The sequence below is a fragment of the Ammospiza caudacuta genome, chromosome 8, assembly GCF_027887145.1.
Source record: "Ammospiza caudacuta isolate bAmmCau1 chromosome 8, bAmmCau1.pri, whole genome shotgun sequence".
Taxonomy (NCBI): domain Eukaryota; kingdom Metazoa; phylum Chordata; class Aves; order Passeriformes; family Passerellidae; genus Ammospiza; species Ammospiza caudacuta.
In genome coordinates this window covers 13,590,080-13,610,988 of record NC_080600.1, presented here as the reverse complement: position 1 = coordinate 13,610,988, position 20,909 = coordinate 13,590,080, and the positions used below count along the sequence as shown (strand labels likewise).

General features: G+C 36.9%; 1 protein-coding gene across 2 annotated transcripts in view; it reads left to right on the top strand.

Moving 5' to 3' along the window:
• Positions 1-20,909, top strand: part of COL5A2 (collagen type V alpha 2 chain) — a 97,034-nt gene that overhangs the window by 13,302 nt on the left and 62,823 nt on the right. The gene's annotated exons all lie outside the window — the stretch shown is intronic.

The following is a 20,909-nucleotide window of genomic DNA, read 5'->3' as shown; positions in this document are numbered from 1 at the left end:
GATGTCTTGAGCTCGCTGGTCTATATGTTATGCAGTCTGCATAAGAGTATAAAAACAGAACAGAGAGCAGAAAAAACTGAAACATATTGCAGCTCTTTTTGATCCAAAACCGACTTTGCAATTCTGCTTAATTCATTGGGCATTTAAATTTTCTATTTTCCTAACATGTGAATAGTTCAGCAACTACCTGAAATTAATCAGTTGTTGTGTAGGAAAAATCCCCACTCAGCTTAAGGTGTTACCTATTTTCATTAGAAGTTAGTATTAGGGAAGATGGTACCAGGGCATCAGGTGCTTTTGAGGCCTGATTGAAAGGGAGTACATTTGTAAAGCCTGTTCTGGAGCCTGTGTGAAGCATAGCCTGGCTCCTGTGCAGTGCATTTCTGAGGCAGTAGTATAAGCTTTCCTGGTCTCTTCGGTTTGACACTAAAATGGCAGGAATACTCAATTGTGTAGCTCAGTTGCAGGAGGATGTTTTGCAAAAGACTGTTAGACATTTTTATGTTCTGTCCTGTTTGAAAGAAGATGCTCCTGTAGTCAGGTGGATGATTGACATCAGTGCTATTCTGTGCTTTTAGTGTTTATTTCCAGGTGTGCATCTGGGATTTAATTTATCGCCCTTGAGAGATTCTCAAGGGTATTTATGTTCTGAATAAAGCAGTCACCAGTACCTTACCAATTGGCTCTTCTGTCTCTGTGCCTTTAGCACTGGGCTCCTCAGAGAGTATTCTTTTCAGAGACAGCTTGCCAATGATCAATGAGGCCTTTTTCCAAATTGACCTGAAACTGTTCTCAATTACATAAATCCAGGCAGCCACAGCAATGAGGTGTGCACAGAAAATTTACTTCATGGAGGGACTTTATAGTGCTTACAGGGCAGTTAAGTTGAAATTACATAGCATTTATGGGAAATGCATGGTTAGTTATGCCTCCCTCATGCTGTGCCTTCCCTCAATTCTGCGCCATGACAGAAACACATATTATTCACTCCAAGTTTGTTTTTGTTGTAGATTAATTACTTTGAGGGTAAAAAGGGAGAACTAGTTTCTTTAATATGTATCAATTCCCATTTGTGAAACAAACAGAAAACCAGTGCTTGATTGCTGATCCTAATTATAATTCCAAGTTGATTCCTACATTGGGAAAAACAGAATAAACATGTACACTTTCATTGTTTGCCTTTATAGATCAGCACGAAGGTAAGAAAAGTGATTAATTTCAAGTTTAATATTTTGAACAGTGAAGTTTTATTTTCACAACCAAGAAGATTGTCAAGTGGAAATTTGATTCTGATATGCTTGGCACTGAATTACTAACCTTAGATATTTTTCATGTAATGAAAATACTATTCACTGAAATAGTTTGAAGGAGAGCCACCTGTGCAGATTTTGTGTATAACTGAGATGATAAACACTTTATTTGAATCTAATATTTATAGGTTTATTTGTACAAGAAAAATTTTGGCTGAGAAAATGATGAGTGAAACTTTTTCTTTTTATTTTCATCATGCAGCTCCCAGGTTTTATTTGTTCACATGTTTTTTGTTTCACATGTTTTATTTGTTTTTCCTCTGGTCTGCAGTATGTAGTGTAAATTCAGAGTTTGATAAACAATGGTCTTTGGAAAATTGCTTAGAAATTTCTCCCTTTCACCAGAAGAGGTTGGGCCTGATGTCAGTGCTAAGACCCAGGAGCTGATCCTGAGGTAACATCCAGGCTGCCGCCGTGTGTGATGAGCCTGCTGCCTTCTTTTAGGCTGGTACCTTTAAATGCCAAGCCAATCTTTGTAATTCCTGAATTTGACACAGAACCAGTAAAATAAGGGCAAGCCACCATTTGTTTACTTCAGCTTTTCATGAAGGAGGCCTATCCCAGGCTCTAGGCAACCTGCCATCAATTATTCATACAATTCATAACAAAAAAGGCAGAAAAGCAGTAAACCATACCCATGTTTGCCAACTGCCTTAGCTTAGGGGTAATGAAATCATCCAATGCCTTGCATTCCCTTAGCCCTCTAACTCTGCTCCTATCAAACATTTGTTCCAGAGACAAGCTATGTCTCTGTTGGAGTTAAAAATGTACATTTTAATATATTCCAACAGATCATGAAATTTCCTAGTTTAGAAAGCTGGCTGTGCCAAGCTCCTCTTCTATAGACTATAATTTCCTTTCTGAAGAGAGAAGGAGCATCTGGACCTACTCAGTCCCCAGCACAGAGCTTGTCCACGTCAGCAAACTGGAGCTCCAGTGTGGCTGCCCAGGGTCAGCTGTGGGCTGCCTGGAATCTCCTTATTAAACAAGCCCAGAGTTTTGGATCTGGACCAAACCCCTAGAACTGATCATGCTGGGACATTTGAAAAGTCCTGTTTCAATACTCAGTTGCAAAAGGTCATTGATGCATGCTGCAGACATTTCAGTGTGTGCTCCAAGTCTCAGACTTTGAGTGCAAAATCTTATCCGAGCATAACTATGATTAAAAACCCAATTAATGGCTGGGTCTGCTTTCATTCATTTCTCCAGTGGACAAGGGAATAGATTGTGTTTAACTTTTATGATCTTAAACTGTTAGTGTAAGATTGTCTTAGTTTCTTTAGAAATATTTGTTTAGAACTTATATTCTTAGCCACTGACACTTGATAGAAATTTCCCAGCAATTAAACTTCTGTCAAAGGCCATACTTGAATTGTGGTAACGTAAAGTTATAATTTGGCAATAATGGTAGATTATTAATTTTGGGGAGAGGCTGGTGTGATATCTAATTTCAGTCCTGGTTCTGTCTCCATGGTTCTTTCTAGATGGCTGTTCTGACTTCACTAACAGAATATACACTAACATTATTTTTGGCACTAAACCCAAGGATTGTTGGCTACTGCCATGCTTGGGTAGATGGAGATATACAAATGGGATCCTCAGTACACATTAGTCAGGGAGATTGGAACAAGATGCTTCTATGGGACAGCAGTTGTCTCTGGATCTGATTGCCTCAAAAAACCCCAAACCCAAACCCCACACTAAAAACCCAACCCCCTTATCCCCCAAAGAAAACTCAGCACCAGTCTGGGTTTTCTGGGTTTCAAGGTGCTGTGTTGGCAGCCAAGTCCCACCCAGGATGTCTCTGAAAGCCTTTTTAGAGCAGTGCTGAACCAAGGTCACATCTGCAGTGGATTCTCTAGGGTTGGTTTTCAGCACCAAATAATTTTGCAGTGTATTATTCCCTTAATGGCAATTTCATACTTAGGTTACTAATGCATGAAAAAAATGTACTGTCAAGTCAGAACATTTGACTTACTCTCCTGACATTTCTGTTTGGAAGGGGCAGATCTTGGAATAGGTCTTCATCTGGTGTAAATTACAGGGCTACTGTTACTTCAGTGGAACAATTTACTCAAGCTAAAGGTCTGTAAAATAATCCAGAAACCAGGTGTGCCCCATGTTCTGTGTTTGACCACATTGTCTGTAAAATATAATGTATTAATGACCGATGAGATCCTATTGTGGTACTTCTTGTGGTGTGTATAGCTAATGCTGATCATCGTTAGCAGTCATACAATGAAATTCTTATCCTTACTAAGCTTAGCTTGCATGTAAAGGACATGCATGAATTTGGAAATATTTCCTAACCTCCAGGCTAGGAAACTCCCACAATGCACACACACTTCTAAACTGGAAAAACAACTGAAAATGTAAGAAGCTGTTGTTGGCTACTTTTTGGGTTCTCATCCAACACAGCCCTGAAAAGCTTGAATTAAGATTTGGATTAGGGCCTCATTCAGTTGTTGTGATGTTACTGTAAGAGTTCTTTTTCCTAATTGGAGAACATGAAAACCAGCTTTTCTTCCCTCCTGGGTGAGAAGTTGGAACCTGGTATGGCCTTGTGTTGAGTGATCAGTGCATGCCATTTCAGGTACCACACGATGTTGCACAGGAAGGAAACAGACACGTTTCAGTGTGTTAATTCCTGCTCAGAAGTAGTTAACTTAGTATTTTCACTGATACCATTGTAAATGTCTTAAGAGAGGAGCAGATCTTTTTGCCTGGTCCCTCAGGAGTTGGGCAAGTCCTTGTTAGTACTGCAAGTGTTGCCTTAGATTCTGTGATATCAATAAAACTATTAATAGTACTACCTAAACATAACTGTAGGAGGCTTGTTTGTCTCCTCCTGACTGAAATGTTTTGTTATTTAAATAAAGCATTGGGATATCATCAACCTTGTGGTCCACTGAAATGAATAAAATTAGGCAAATTATGTCCTTATTGTTCTTTTCTGTATGTTAAGTCAGGAAGAAAAGCAACTGATAAGATTAATATCCAGATAAGTGAACATTTGAAGTTCTTGAGATCATGTAATCTCCTGGAAATATAGAAATGTCCTGATTGCTACAGAGGTCTTCTTAATAGACTGGGGCAAATGCTGAAGTGTGTGTGAACAAATCTGTGTATGCATATGTGGGGCACAAGTAAGAAAAGCATTGACTATGTTGATGAATGAATATTAGAGTGTATCACTTAAAAAGAAAAATGAGGCTTTGTGAATGTCGGCATAGTGAGATATTACTTATTTTTTTCCCCTCAATTTTTATGGAAATGTCTAGGAATAACTTATGCTTTAAAATTTCTTTATTTTCTGGTCAAACTGTATTCTCAAAAAAGAGGCAGAAAATAGTATAAAACAAATTTAACTTGTTATGAAAAATTAAGCTTTTTATGTCAGCAAATTTAATTGCTAGACAAAAATGTGCTTAGAAATCAGACTTTTTATCATAGGAGAATTTCATAACTGGTGTCCATGTGTAAGTAATCCTTAATACACTGAGATAAGCACTCCCCATCTCTTTCACAACATCTGTAACTGTTGTCCCCTAGAGCCAGGAAGATCCCTGTCCTTGCTAGAGCACTACCATGGACGTTTCCAGTATGCTGAATTGATTCAAAAATTATGTAAACAAGAAAAATGAACATGGAGCCAGAGAATTCACAAGCTGTGAAACTCAGGTGGGGGAAGAGTTGAGCCCCATGTTGAGAGGAGACATTTGTTTTTTCACTGGTTCCTTTCTTTGCAGCATCACACAGCAGCACTGGGTTGTTGGGGACAACTGGGAGGAAAAAAAGAGGGAAAAGGAAAGCATGCCTTTCTTTCATCCTTGTGCTAAATCAGCACAGATTTCAATTAAAACTTAGAGATTTTCTGTTTTTTAAAGACTTTCAGTTTCTGTGCTATTTAGTGTTCTCTGGAACTGTCCCAGAACTTGGTAAGCAATGTGGTTGAATTTAAGTCATTGTTTAATATTGTGTATTGGTTAATAATATGCCTTGTGTTCCAGAATGAAAATAATCAAGAAAACATACCAAAAAAAGAGTAATGGCTTGACATGCTTTTGTATTTAATGACTAATTATAATGGGATGAGATATGTTTCTTTGTTTCTCTAAATAACTCTCTTCCCTCCTTTTTCCCCTCAGTTGATAAGCACAGTTTGGGAAAATGGAAGTATGAAATATGACACTGACATCAGATTTCTAAAATTCCATTCTGACAAGCATTTTCTATACTTCCATTAGATTCTGACAGAAGTGCAATCAAAATATTTTGTAGTCAGTGCAGAAAGGCAGGAAATACTGTTAATCTTTGTGGGCTGGGGTGTTTATTTTTATAGCTCTGGATTAAAGCTGTCTCCTATAGTTGGCAGGAGAATTTATTTGATAATGCTTAGTAACTTGGCATCACATTGGTTTCCATAATTGCCTTTCCATGTATTACACTGCAGCTGGTTTTTTCCCAGTGGTCCAGGTATTGCACTCTGAGGTACCTGAGATGAAATCCTTCTGCTGTGTTAACAAGTATGTCTCCTATGGGTGTAATGGTGGCAAGGCTCTTTAAAAAAGACTTTCTGCATGTTTATAAATTAGTTAAAAGTGTAGCTCTGCATTTGGAAACATTTCTTACTGTAGGTATGTTTGTCACTCCAGTGTATGGAATAAACACTGCAGGTCCTGGTTTGTATTTCTGGAGGGTCAACATAAATGCTTAATTAAAACAACAACAACAAAATTTGTGTTATCCCATTGGAAGGGCTCTTTGGTTATGATGAAAGTAGTGCAAGTAACTGTGTGTAGCAGTTGATCCTCTTTTCATGTAACAAATGTTTCATGTGGAGAAATTATATTTCTCTTAGTTATGGAGGGGACTAATGATAAAGTTTGTAGAGTAGAAAAAATAAGCAGAAGTTATTATATAGTGTTTGAGAGTAAAATCTGTTCAAAAAATGCACCTAGAAAGTTAAAAAACCCGCCTGAAGAGTGTCTGTGCATGAAAATGGGGGTTTCCACCTAGAGTCGACTTCAGCACCTTTGAGGCAACTAGAAGCCATTTTTTCATTTGAAACATTTGGAATGTCCTTGCAAAAGTATTCCTGTGAGGAAAGGTACCCGAACTGTGGCAACTGGACAGCTTTGATTGTGTTTGATAATCGCTCGGGAGATGAAATCCAGACTGGGCCGTACCTTTGCTTGGCTGTTGTCTTCTGTCAGACCAAAATGTAGTTTGTTCAGGGTGACAAAATAGGACATGCAGTATATTACAGAGACTTTTGGCTGTGAAGAGCAGGGGTTAATCACTTTCTAGTAAAACTGAAACTTCCCCCTCAGATATTTGTGGAGCAGCTCAGAAAAAAACCCAGATTTTTTTTTTTTCCCCAGTGGATGAAAGGTAGATGATTGAATGTGTTCTTTCAGTACCAGTGTCATTAATGTTGCATGTGATGTAGCTGTATTTCTAAGTAAAAAATACCTCATTAAAAAAAAATCTAAAATTCTTAAAAAAATTAGCAAAATATACTCAGCAAATTTAACTTCTTGTCCTTCAAAATCAGGTGAAATTAAGTGCAGTCCTCTTGAATACTTTTAAGACTTGACCAGAGAGGCAGATAAAATACAGTATTGCTCCTGTAAAATTCTGGGAACAAATTTCTTTCCAAGCAACAGAACTAAATGACTTCTCATAATGTGTGATTAGGCAAGAAATGGTAAAATTATTACAGAATGTTACACAGAATATCTTGTGTTAGACAGGACCTTTGAGGACAGTGGAGTCCAACTCCCATCATAACGTTAACACCAAAATCATCATCCTTATTGTTATGGAGAAGCAAGTAAACTGAGCAATAGTTTTCAGTCTGATATTGAAAATGCTTTCAAATTTTATAAAAGCTATTATTTTAGATAAATCAGGTGTTAAATAGACTCTAGCTAAAAAGAAATTGAATTTATCTGTCTAGCTTAGTGCAGACTAAGGTCAAATTTCTGCAAAGTGACCTCTAGTTGGCCTGCCAAAAAAAAAAAAAAAGAGGAAGGAATGTACTTGATGAGTAGCTGTCCTCACAGTATCTCAGGGTGAATGGGCCTACTATTTTGGAGAGGTAAAGATTTCAGTGTTCTAAATTGGGAGACATGTAGGCCTGAATTTTTGAAAGAAGCAATTTATTTGCCCTTTTTACTTCAGGTCGAGTGGTGGTTGTGCATCATTTCATTAGAAAACAACAATAAAAGAAGTCTTTCCAGCTGAACAACCACAAACAAGAGACAAATACTTTCAAATACTACACATTCCTCAACTATAATATAGGAACAAAGTAATATTATATAACCTAAGGTTTTTTTTTTTTCAAAACTTCAAAGTATTTAATATCCTTTGATGGAAATAATTGCATTTCAAAACACTTTATGTAAATTAAATGTCATCTTCAAATTGCTGTTTCATGGTATGATGGAAAAAGATCCCCTTATGTTATAAATTTATTGAATAATTTTCTTTAATGTTAATCATAACTAAAAAGGAGATAGAATGCTCAAATCATGTCTGTACATTTGAAATACTTTAGAATGTATACATAATAGATGCATGGTACAGAATTTTTTCAGTGCAAGTATAGGATCCTGATCTTTGGAGGAGATTGTACAGGACACTTCATAAAGTCTGTCTTTTCTGAATTCATTTAATGAACAGAAAAAGAAATAATCAGGAAAAAATAAATTTAAAAAGAGTTATCTGAGAAAAATTAGCATTAGTAGTTTTTGGATAGGATGTGTGCAAATTGATTCCATTAGTTGTCGTGCTACATCAAATGTTTTAAGGACTTCAGAATTAGCCAAGATACTCTGCCTTTTCTCTGGAAGGCATGACATACCAGCAAATTCATTAAAATTTTTACAGCAAATAGTTGATGTTAATTATGCAAAATAATATCTGGTAAGTTATTTTCATGATCATAATACAAGTAAAAACAAATTACCGTTTAAGGCTCGAAATAATTTTGCAACTGGAGGATTACCTAATGTTTGTATTTGAATTCAAATATCAGGTTTTTGCAAAGCCAGACATGTGCAAGCTGAAACTGGAATGGAGTCAAACCAAAACACAGGTTATTCTACAAGTATTAAAAATCCCCCAGCCCTGTGTGTAGGTTATTCAAAAGTAGCATGAAGCTTGCAGACCAGTGCCAGCTACAACCCTGAACATCCCAGCATGACCCAACCTGCTGGTGAAGCCATGTGACAGCCTGCTGGATGCACACACACTTTGAAAAGTAATATTTGTTATCTTCTAGGCCTTCTTAGAGGTTGTTCATACCTTGGTATCCAAAATATCACTAGAGGACCCATATTTAAGCAACTGAATCAAGCCAAATATATTGATGAATGCGTTTAAATAGGCACTGTTTAAATAGGTATTTGTGCCTACTTTGCACTTGAAGTAATATTCAGACTTTTTTTTTGTGTCTAGTGCAAACCTGCAGTTGTTTTTTGGAGGGAAATTCATAGCCACATTTAAATTACTAATTCATGTAATGTAGTATTTTGAATCTTATAAAATGCCAAGAATTTTTTGAGTGAATCATATTTTACCTGTACTTTTGATTTGAGTGTGAAATTGGATAACTGCTAACGATGATGCGATTACAGGGTAAAACCAGCACACACCTTAAGAGTCACCTGGGCCAAGTTCGTATTGAGAGGGTAACAGTGAACCAGTTGGAAGTTGCATAGCAGATCATGGGAATTGCAGCCCACAGCAAGGTTCTCAGTGACATCCAGACATCGAGGGAAGTCAGGGATGCATCAGCAGAACTAGGGAAGGGAATCCAGAGCAGGAGTAGGAATGAGGGCTCAGGAATCCTGAGCTCAGCTGTGTGAGGATGTATGTCAAGCAGAAAGTAAACCCAATAGCTTTCCCTTATATAAATAGCATAAGTAAATATCTGATATGTCAAGATTTCAGTTTGAGGGAGATTGATTGTGATAGTGCAGACCTGCCAGAACCTGACACTAAACATGCGAAAGGCAGCAGGCCAGGACTCATCATTAATCTTTTTCTGTTCTCATGACCTGGAAAGGATTTTACAGCAAAATACCTGAGCTCCATTTTATTTATAATTGAGTTGTTTTCTACAGGGTGGGAAGGTAAACTAAGTTCAAACTGCTTGATAATGCAGAAAACCAGTGTCCCCGTCAGTGTTTTTGGATCAAGGCATATGATGAATGCCTGATGCTCTGATGCTGACTAAATGGGCATTTCTTAGCTGTGGTTTGCTCTACATTGTTTTTTGTGACTCTGCAGATGGTTTGTGGGAGGAGGACATAGGAGCAAAGGTAGAGGTTGGAAAATTATTAGATGCAGCTGATATGTAAATTGCTGATGTTAGGCTTTTCTTGAAAACTGGGGAAATGCATGTGCAGTTAATTAAAACTTGGTTACTAATAAAGCATTTTGAAATGGAAAACTAGAACTGAACAAAAAGAAAGAACATTCTGATGCTGATAATAGTAGATGAGGTAAATGTCATGAAACTCAAATACAGATAACAGTGTCACTCATTAAGATTTTTAATTCTATGAAAAGTTAGTGGCTAAAAGTCTAAACCATGACTGAATAGTACATTTGGTGCCAGAGATGACATTATTAAGCTTGTATTTTATTTTATTTTATTTTTGTTTAAAAGACTGCAACTTCACAGAAACAATAGGTTAAATGCAGCCAAAATGGGAGGATGTTTTCTGATTATGTGCAGGGGTGATGAGCAGACAGACACGTGCAGTTCTTGCAGTGACTGCTCTGTATGAAATCTGTGTTTGAGTGTGGCAGCAGCAGAGCAGGCCCGTGTGTCTGGTGTTCCCTGAGGCTTGTTCACACGTGCAGTCAGGTAACTGCTGTGTCCTGTGCAAGGGCTGGGTACTGGCTGTCTCCTACCACCATCATCAGGTGTGGAATGGTTTGGTTACTGTTTGCTTCATGCATTATTTTCTTGTACAAAATGTATCAGTGGGTTGGGCTGCTGCTGTGGGAACATAGCAGAGGTCTTTTTTTTAGAAGGTCAAGACAAATAAACCAAGGAAGAGCTTTCTTGAGTGTTAGGAATTACAGAGTTAAGGGTACAGTTTTGACAAGGGACAACTTATAATTCAGAAATGTCTTAATGTCACCTTAGCAGAGCCTGTCTGTAATTTTGCCTGACATTTGTAAAATTGAAATGACCTTTTTCTAGAAATCAGCTGTGGGTGGGACCCCACTGGGTTTAAAGTAAAAGGTGCAAACGTAAGCTTATCTGGGAAGAATTCCACTTCTATTTTTCCTTAATTTATTGATTTGTAGATTGATATTCTTCTTTGATTCTGTGTGTCTAAAACAGAAAAATCAGGAATAAACCTGTGTGGTAGTGAGGCTGATTTTATAGATGTCTCCTGTCCTTTTAGCCTTAGCTGCCTAAAACTGCAGCGCTTTAATTGTTCGCAGGTACATTGATAATTAAATAATTAAACATCACGTATATTGATAAACAGCACCAAAGATGCTTCTGGCTTCATATCAGCCACTAAAATGAGAGTTTGTGCATTCTAAATGAATCTGTGAACTGTTTCAATACTATCAGATGAAATATATTTGAAAACTGATTTTGTGCCAAAGTGAACAAAAAGATAGCTTTGTCCTCAGTGCCAAGAAGATGTGTTTTCACCACCAGATAATTAATGTGCATTTACTCATGCCAATGTGGAAAACCAGCCTGGATTTTGCTGTAAGGTAACTGTGTGAGATAGAGTTATTCCAGTGGTGGTTGACCTTGTCTCCATTGGGATTTTAGTGTGCACTTTCTAATGCTAGTTCTTCCACAGTGAAAAAAGTACAACAAAGGAAAAACTAAAACTGCTGTTTTGCTCTCATTCTAAGAAACCAAATTTATATTTATAAAGATTTTTTTCATAATAATAGTTATCTTAGTCTATATTTATTCTTTTCCAAGCAACTGCAATCATACTAGGCAAGAACATGAATAGGGCAGGACTGGTCTGAAACCTGGAAGCGCAGATAGGAAGGGAGAGAGTGCCAGGTGTTTCTGTTTCTTTCCTTTCTGGAAGGACAATAGAGAACTTTAGGGGATGGTGAAGGAATGTTTTAGGGAATGAATGGAACTGAAATTCAAGGGACAGAACATGCTGTGATTTGGTAAGAAAGGGGATGCAGTCCTGACTACACACTTCTAAAGGAATTGCTGGAACAGAAATGTGTCAGTATTTCCAATGCAAAACCTTATGAAATCATGAGTCATATAAAAAAATTAAAGTGAGATTAGCTTTTAGTTGTCTTCACCAGTGATTTAGGTTTTTAGTTGTCCCTCCTTGTTTGTTTTTTTTTTTTTTTTTTTTTTTTTTTAAAGAGTTATTTTGTGTTTTAAAGATTTCCTTTGCATGCTTGGGGCTAAAATTCTCTTTCTTTTCATGAAAGATTAAATCCTCATAAATAATATGACCCAGAACTTAGAGTTTTAAGAAAAGCACTGTGTATCTTCAGTCTCATCATCAAATCATGAGAGGAGTAATGGATACAGTAATGTATCCTCCTCATGAGAGGAGTGGATACAGTAATGTATCCACTATATCTTACTCCTTGGTACTGACAGAAGTGATTATGTTTGGATGATATGCAAGGTGGAAATGGGTAGAATTCACATTAAAAAGCAATTTAATAATGGAATAGTTTATAGTAATCTTTATTATTGCCATTATTATAAATATGTTCTACTCATGACCAGCAGAGAAATAGATGCCTTCCTGTGTCATGGTGAAAACCATATATGTTAGACTAGTCAGTGCTTATAATTTATTGTCTCTCTGTAAATCAAAATTTATTTAAAATGTAGATTTAAAAACTTTTGCCTTTTATTTTTAATTTACACTTTATTTGTCATTTTGAATTATGCAGAGATATATATTTACTCAAAATAGGAAGGAATTAGAACATATAATGCAAGTATTTTATATACCTGGAAATATCTAACCAAATTAAAACTTGGTGTTACACCATACAACATGGTGTAAAGCTTCTAAATGCTTTTTTGTACCCTTGCTTTTAGAAATTTCCGAAGCTGTTCACTATCTGTAGGAAAAGATGATACTGATCTGAGATCAGAGGTAAATGACAGCTAAGAAATAAGGTTAAAGAGTTTCAAAATAACTAGTCTGAAACACTCTCCAAAAAAGCTATTTTTGGACTGCACCATATCTTAATTTTTGTGTATGTGAGAAACAAAGAGATGCGCTAATGAATTTTTGTCTAATTGAACTCTAGGAAATTATTCTCAGGTGTGAGGCTCCTGTAAGTAAGCATTGGAACAATGATTTCTGAGAGTAATTGATAAAACCTGCTATCCTTTATGTAACAATTAAATCCACACATAAGTAGGGGTTTGATACTGATTTCCTCAAAGGGCTTGGAAGTTTTCAGCTCAAGGGTTGAATGCTGTGCTTGATGGTGTTGGGCTTCTTGAATGCTCTTCTGGTTCTGGTTATGTGAAATAATGTGTTATCAGAGGGGAAACTGTGTAGTGGTCTCTAAACCAGTATAAAGAGACACAGTTATTAGAACTGTGTGCATCCATCCCCTTTCATTATCATTGCTACCAATATATATTGATTTGCGCCTTAGTGCAAATTGTATGTATAAATTCTACATTGATTTTTAATATACATATACATATACATATACATATACATATACATATACGTATACGTATACGTATACATATACACACATCTTTTTGTTATAAGCCAAAAAAAAATGGGAGGGAGTTGATGTGATCTTCAGTTGTGCTATTTCATCATCTCTAGGGGGAAGAATTACTTTTATAGGAAAGTGCTCTTCATACAGACCTAGTGTGTTAGCAAGGGACCTTTTGTGGGAATTTTTGCCACCACGGACCCATTGTTGTAAGTAAGCTCTGTGGCTAGTAACATGTATGATTCTGTGTCACTGAGTGCCACTTGTCAGAAACTAGCCATTTTACATATGGAGAACATTTTTAGAAATGAAAACCCGAAGCAGTAGAAATTTAACAGGCAGGAAACCAGAGGGCTTTGCTTTACTGAAAGGAAAATGCTCCATGAGTACCTGCTCTGCATTTCCCAGGCACACTGTGTGGTAAACATTCACTCACCACCCTGAGCAAACCCTGAGTGTACTTCATGAAAGGCTTATTGGAGCTGCTGGGGTGTTCATACTCCAGCATTCCTACAGATCTCTGGAATTTTTGTGAATTTACTATGATGTCCCATTTGCTTTATGAAGTAGATGTTGGTTAATGCCATGCCATGAAAGTGGTGTCCTCTCACCACCCAGCTGGTACTGCCTGCTGGCCATGAACTACATTCCCCATAAACTCCTCTTTGGTGATGTGTTTTAGACTAAAAAAAAAATCATTGCCAACTGAGCAGCTGACTTAGGGCTCAGCCCAGTGGTGCATCTCTGCTGGGTTATGATTTTCTCGTGCCATGAATGGCACCATTTCAGGTGCTGCTGGCTAGACCAGCCTTTTCCTTTATTTTGAGTAAGCCAGGGTGATAGCCTGAAATAGAGAGGAAAAAATGCACAAGCAGTGATTTGTTGAGTGTAAATGGGAAGGGAAATAAACCCTGGCCAAGGGCTGAAAATGAATCTCATCAAGCTAACCTGGGCCTTCAGACTGATTTGTATTCCACATTTTCTGGATTTAATCTGCCTTGGGATTTAGGAGATATTTTTAAAAAATGGAATAGTTTTCTGAACTCTGGAAGACTGAAACTATTTCCGTTTGAAATGGCCTTCCTGGCTATATCTCAGTTTCCCATATGTACTAAAATACTGGAAAATGTACTTTAGTTCTTTTGTAGCATGGTGGGATGTAATCAGTCATAAAGACACATGAAATGTAGATATTTTTTTTTCCCCATGCTTGAGTTAGTAATTATCACTGCCAGGAATTTCCCCTTATCACTCTTTCATATTTATTTAGTTCTCCAAGTACAAAATATATGGGAACTGCAGGGGGCAGGGGTGCAGTGACTGCAGGAAAGGAAACCCACAGATATTTGCTATGAGCAACTGATCCCTGGGATAATGGCTTTTCAGCAGTTTTTAATATGTAGGCCCTGAAGAATGCTGGGAGTGCAGTGTACTGCAGAGCATTTTAAATCTGCAAACAAAACATTTGTTTTTCCTCTGGCTTTCTTTAAAGTGAGGGGCTGAGGCATATCTCCTGTGTACATCTCAGTTCTGTGTTGGAAAAAGGGGAAATTTCCACATGGTTTCTTTGCTTTTATGCCCTGAGATTTTTTGGGAAGAAGTGTCAGGGGCTGACTTAGAAGTGAGCTCTGATGTCATCTGGTCAGGCCCAGGTTTGGGATGTCAGGACACCTGGTTTCAGCCAGGACACACAGCTGCATTTACATTTTATGCACTTCATACACAGCTGTAGTTATCTTAGGGGACCTCTGTACATTAATAATGGATACACAAAATCCATTTCAAAATCTATTTAAGGAACTATTTAAATAATTTGGGTTTAAATGTATTTGTCCTGTTTCATATGTATATTTAATATGCTCTGGGTTTGATAAGGAAACAGTTGTATTTGCTTGTAGCTCACAGAGCTATATGAATGATTTTGTAAATTTAAGTTTGGTAGACACATTTATAAGACTGTAAAAATTGCAATGGAAAAGTGATTGGAAAGACATTTGCTTGATTATATTAAGAAATGTATTTGGATTGAGTATTGCTAGAAATTGGTGGCCATGATAGCAGCACCATCCAAGCACAGGGAAAAAGAAATCTTTTCCAGGAATCCCCCCCAATCCACTTTTGTCTTTCCTGTCAGGAAGTTTTCTGTCTTTGATGCCTCGTTGTATTGCTACACTTGGATAAATACAAAATAGTTAGGATAAAAGAATTATTTATGATAATATAATATATTCCTAATACAAATATATTGATGCCTTCTCTCAAATTAGTTTGAATTTTTTAAAAATACAGCCCTACCATCCTGATTTGGTCCTGGCCTCCTATATTATTACGGTGTCACTTTTTTAAACTGGTCAGAACATGAACAAAATGTCTGTTAAATACAGTAAGTTGAATCTGGTACATTTCCAGATGGGCCTCTTTGAAAGACAGAAGGAAATTTAATGCATATAAATCCATAAAAAATTCAGAATGAATGAAATCCCAGAGTGATCGTGTCTGTTTTCCATTTATTATGTATGCTATCCTGCACAGAGCAGGATATTATAAAATAATGTAATGCGTAAGTCATGGAGAAAAATTTTTTGAGGGGTTTTAATTCATGGAAAGAAAAAGAAAAACACTGGCTCACATTCCTTGAAATCACAAACTGCTGAACAGAACCTTCACCTGAGGACAGCAATGTACATTGTAACCTTGTTGCATGGTGGTACTTCAAGTGAAAAAGTTTGTAGAAGAGATTCTGCACATCCTGCTGTGTATGTATCTTTTGGTAAAGAGTTAAATAATCCGCTGTGTCAGTAATTTTAGATTTTGTCTTGCCTACAGAAATTATTATTTTGGGCTGTTAAAATATTCTGGTTTAGACTCAAATCCATATTTTAAGAATTTCTTTGTAAATGTGAGATAATTCTTGGTTTAGCTTAAAATAGGAAGAGAAGAAGAAATCTTGTGTTACTTTATGCTGTTTACCATTATTGACAGATGTATGAAAGTACTTTTTAAAAACAGTTGAGGCCACTTCCTAACAAATAAAATAGATCTTGAGCAATGTGCTTGTTAGGTGCAGGGGTGTATCTGATTCAGCTGCTTCAGGTTTCCAGACCATCCAGCAATGGAAAGGGATGCAATAGGTTCGATTCTCCTGTGCTCTGAAGTAGGATTGACTGGAGTCCTAGGCCAGTGCCAGAAGATAAGTAAATAGCAGCAGGACGTATTTCTCCTCACCATATGAGACAGAACACTTAAAAGGCAGAGCTGCTAGTAAGCTCTAAATAGAAGAGTCTGAAAAATAAATTCCTGCAGCATCATTTTGATTTTCACTACATGTCTCAGAGCTTTGAAGTTGTTCTGGCAAGTGATGATTGGTTTGTTGTTGTTGGATATCTCTGCATGTATTCATTATGCTTACAACAGACATGAAGATTGCAAATAAATTGAGTAAATAATTTAAAATCTGCTATCTGCTGTAGACAGAGAAAATTTGAGGAATGCATTTAAATTTTAAGCCCTCACCACCTATTTGCAGTACAAAAAAAAAGCTGATATGTACTGTCTCCTTTTTGACCCTAAGTTATGGGTAACTTTTGTGGAGGGATTCCTATATCATAAAAGTTGCTTATGTCATGGGGTAAGTGTTTTTCAAAGTGTTATTTCAGGCTCTTTCACATACACTCACACACACAAGAAAAGGGTAGTTTTTATTTGATGTAGTCAACTTCTTAAATTTTATTCTAAATAATTTGTTAATAGTAGTAGAATTTTTCTAGATATATTTATTACACTTAATGATGGGGCAACTGAAGCAGTCTAAATTTACAGAGAGATCAAGGAAAATGGACTAAAAATTGAAAATCAAATACTGAGCATCATTAATGTTCTGTAGAGGGCAATTTTCATTTGTGTTAGGGTGAAGAGCTGATGCAAAAGATTGATGTGTACTGGAACTTCAGGTTGCAAAACTTTGAGCAATGTTTTTTTGGTAAAGTTCTTTGATCTGTTTTAAACCAGAGTTCCTCCTCTGGGTATTTTGAAGTGTTCACCATGAGAAGCTACAAAATGAGTGGGTGGATCTGGCAGGAAACTACCACTTTCAGCCTAGAAAAATGATCTCCTGTGGCATAAAAATAGATATAAAATGTTGCACAGAAGCTCTTTTGTCTCTTGGGTTTGGCAAGCTTTCTGTGAGGATGGAAATTTATGTGAAAGTGCTTATTGAAAGTATTGATCAGAGGTTTACCAGTCATCCACTGAAGGAAAATGAAAGAATTGCTGTACAGGTGGTTTTGAACCACTTGGGATCTGAGAGCCAAGGAATACATCTGTAATAATTGAATAGAAGTCTGAAGGTGTTGAGTTAATCTTACCTTAAACAAACACAATTATGGTAGTTTAAACTAGTTTAAGTCTAGTTGCTTTTCAGAAATGCTTTGTTAGAAGAATCAGTTTTAAAGCTGTTGGAACAGATTTTCATGAAGAATGAGAATCATTGAAGGATAATTAAGGCAGATTTTAGGGTTTGATTTAGAAAGGGACTTGTCTATTATTGCAGCACAGGCAATGGTGCATCAATTTCAGAGGACAATATGCTTTTTTGTATATTGAAGAAGTCATTGGTTACCTCTCATTCTTGTCAAGTTGTTTTTGGACTGTTTTGCAGGATCTGACATTCCCAGTGAGTCTTCGTAGGCACAGGTCAATGTCTTGGTTTCTGCATTTATGAAAGCAGATGTCAGTATTTCTGTTTTATTGACTCATACTGTTGAGATTAAAGCATCCTGCAGAGCATATGCTGACAATCTAAAAAATGGCAGTTTTGTTGAAAATACCCAGTTTACATGTATGAAAGCTTTTACATTCCAAAGTGGCAATAAGCATCTCTGGTAGGGAAAAAAGTAGCCAGTCTGATTTGGTGATTAGAGACTAATTATTTCATAAAGCTTAGTATGCTGACTCTCCAAGCTGTTCCATTGGCCTGGGTATCCAGGCAGCTCCCAGAGGAGCTGCTGGCTTGCTGCAGCCTGGGGCTCAGCATCCTGCTGGCTCTGTGCCATTCCAGCCTTGCTCTGGGATTTGTGCTGGAACTGCTCCAGGCTTGAGCTCACCCTGCAAGCAGAGTGCAGGTGTGTTTGGAGATGTCCATGGAGAAACTGCATCTGCCTGGGCAGGTAAGATCTCCTCCACAGATCTTAAATACCCTCCTGCTGCTCTCTAATTGACTTAGCAGGAGATGGAATTTATCACTTAGTGCTGCTTTGTTAGGCACTGCAAATTAGGCTCAGGTTGGGTATCCCATGTTGCCCTGTGTGCTAAGAAATTTGTAGAAATCACTGGTTATGAAAATGCTCAGGAATGACTCTTTTCAACATCCACAAACCTTAACCTGGATTTCAAATCCTGGACCATGTATTCTCACAGATCATTGTGATTAAGTGAGGAAGTTTTGCTTCTCTCTTTTATTACCTGTGGTGGCATCTTTGGCTAAAGTAATTTCTTATTTGTGGAGATGGAAAAGTTCCTAGCTTTGAAAGAAGCATTATAACACAGATGTGTTAAGGCTGAACCTCATGCTGTTTGAATTACTGCTTAGTGTCTGTGCCATGTATTGTGACTTCAGGTTGGAACTGGAGTTTCAGAAGGCAAACATGGAGCAAACATTGCTCAGTTCTATAGATGTTAATATAATATAGATAAAAAATACACAGTGAATACAAAAGGTTGGGGGTCCTTGTGTATTTACTATTTTTAAGCATGAGTGGTCAGTCCATGCTGAAGAGGGAATTTCACCACTATGAAGTTATGTTCACTATATGAACATCAAATCACAGTATGATGTTCATCTGTAAGCCATGGGATTCATCCCAGAACTTTTCTCCAGTATTTAAAGAATAATTCTTCCTAAGTATTTGAGTGAACTACTTATTCCATAGCACCAATAAAGGATCCTATAAAATTATATAGTTTGGAGTAAAAATAAATCATGTTGTCCAAATATAAATACAGAAATTTCTGTAGCACTTTGTTAAATTTCTGAAAGATTATTCACTGGGTTCTTGCATTTGGAGGTGAAAGTAATTGTTAGACCATCCGTTAACTGACCTTTATCTCATACTTCATTCCCTCTCACCACTTCACCCTCATGTTCATTATTCTTTGTTTTTATTGATTACATCACTATTGAAAAATGTAGTGTGCCTCATTATCCTAGTTATTCCAGAATTGTTAAAGCTACCTTTTAGTTTTTTGGTGGCTCCTCCCCTATCTAACTGGAGAATGTGGTCTCTCAGGGAGGTTCTTGTGGACACTTGGTTCCCATCTGTGCTCCTGGATAATGCCAGTGTGGTCTAGTATGTCTGGTGTGATCCAATGTCATGTCTGGAAATCTTGGGGTCTCAGAGATGCAGACTGAAGAGTCTTGTCTGGTATCCCCACTCTCATTTCCTGACAAGACAGAATTTTTATTATTCTTTAGTGCTTCAGTGCTAAAGCTCAGCAGTGATTTCTGTTACTTAGAGGTTGAAATTTTTACATTAAATCAATATTCAAATTGAGTTGAAATTTTGTCCTATGATTGTTTGGGAGTTTTTTAAAGGCTGACTACAATTTGGTTATTCTCTAATAGTGACCCGGGATCCTGGGTACCATTATAACTTGGGAGGTTGCACTGCCTCTTATAGAGAGATTTAGTGCTTGGGCTTCAGTGATATTTACCTGAATCTGTGGAAAGTCCTCAGAGATCAGCTCTAGTACAAATAACTTCCTTTCCAGTTGTAAGAGTCCTGGAACCAAGTGTGATGAGGCACAAGTCTCAAGTAAATTACATTATGGATAATAAGAAAACACACTAAGAAATTATACAGAATTTAAATTATTTTTGAGAGAAATAATTTAATATGATCAGAATCCAATTGATATGCTGAGCTCTAATTGCATATCTAATATTATTTCTTTAAAAATGAGCAGTGACTGCCCTACTAACATAATAGTTGAGAAAATATTAGATTAGCAGCATAAATTGAAATATTGTTTGAATCAGACCTTGAAATGTAATTGCTAAGTGCTGTGTAGTCATTATGGAGAATGTGATTTCTGCAGATGTACCTGAGAGCATACAAAGGTGATCTATATCAAACCAAAGCTTTCAATTAATTTGACAGGTTATATAATAAAATCAATAAATGATGGTGTCTAAGAATTATTTTTATGGTGTAATAATTTGAGTTTGATCATTTGAAAGCATTATTATAAAATGATATCTTGTTTTATACATAGAGATTGTATATTTTCTGGTGATCGAATAGAAACTAACAAGTGCAGGTATTTCTGGGTTTTGTATTCAAACCTAAAGGATACGAAGACTTTTATCCGGTTTCAATGGCCAGACACTCAGCAGCTAGCCAAGGTTATTTCTTAGAATGGACATTTCTTATTTATGATTAGTCCTTTATTAATGCCACAACTGTATCTCACTCAGCAGTCACCTTTCTGATTCATTGGCAAGATTTTATGAAGTGCAACAAGCAGCCTGTGAGCTACATGCTTTTGTAAGTTTTTATATTTGATTTATAGACTGAATGGAGTGTCAACAGCACTGCTCTGCTTATTATCAAGAGTATAAGGGGCCCTGAAACAACAAGGCTGTTTATATTCTTCAAGTGTTGATATCCAAGGAATGCCTCAGAGTGAGGTTTGCTTCAAACACAATGTATTTGTAACTTTGTTAAAGTTCTGCAAGCCAAACATGTGGAACTTGGGAGTATTTAACTTGCATTGCTCTTCTAGTACACTGAACGGATGTTTTGCATCCCAGAACCTTTTTGATGCAGCTCTGTCAAGTAATAATCTTCTAACATATGACTGGATAATTTA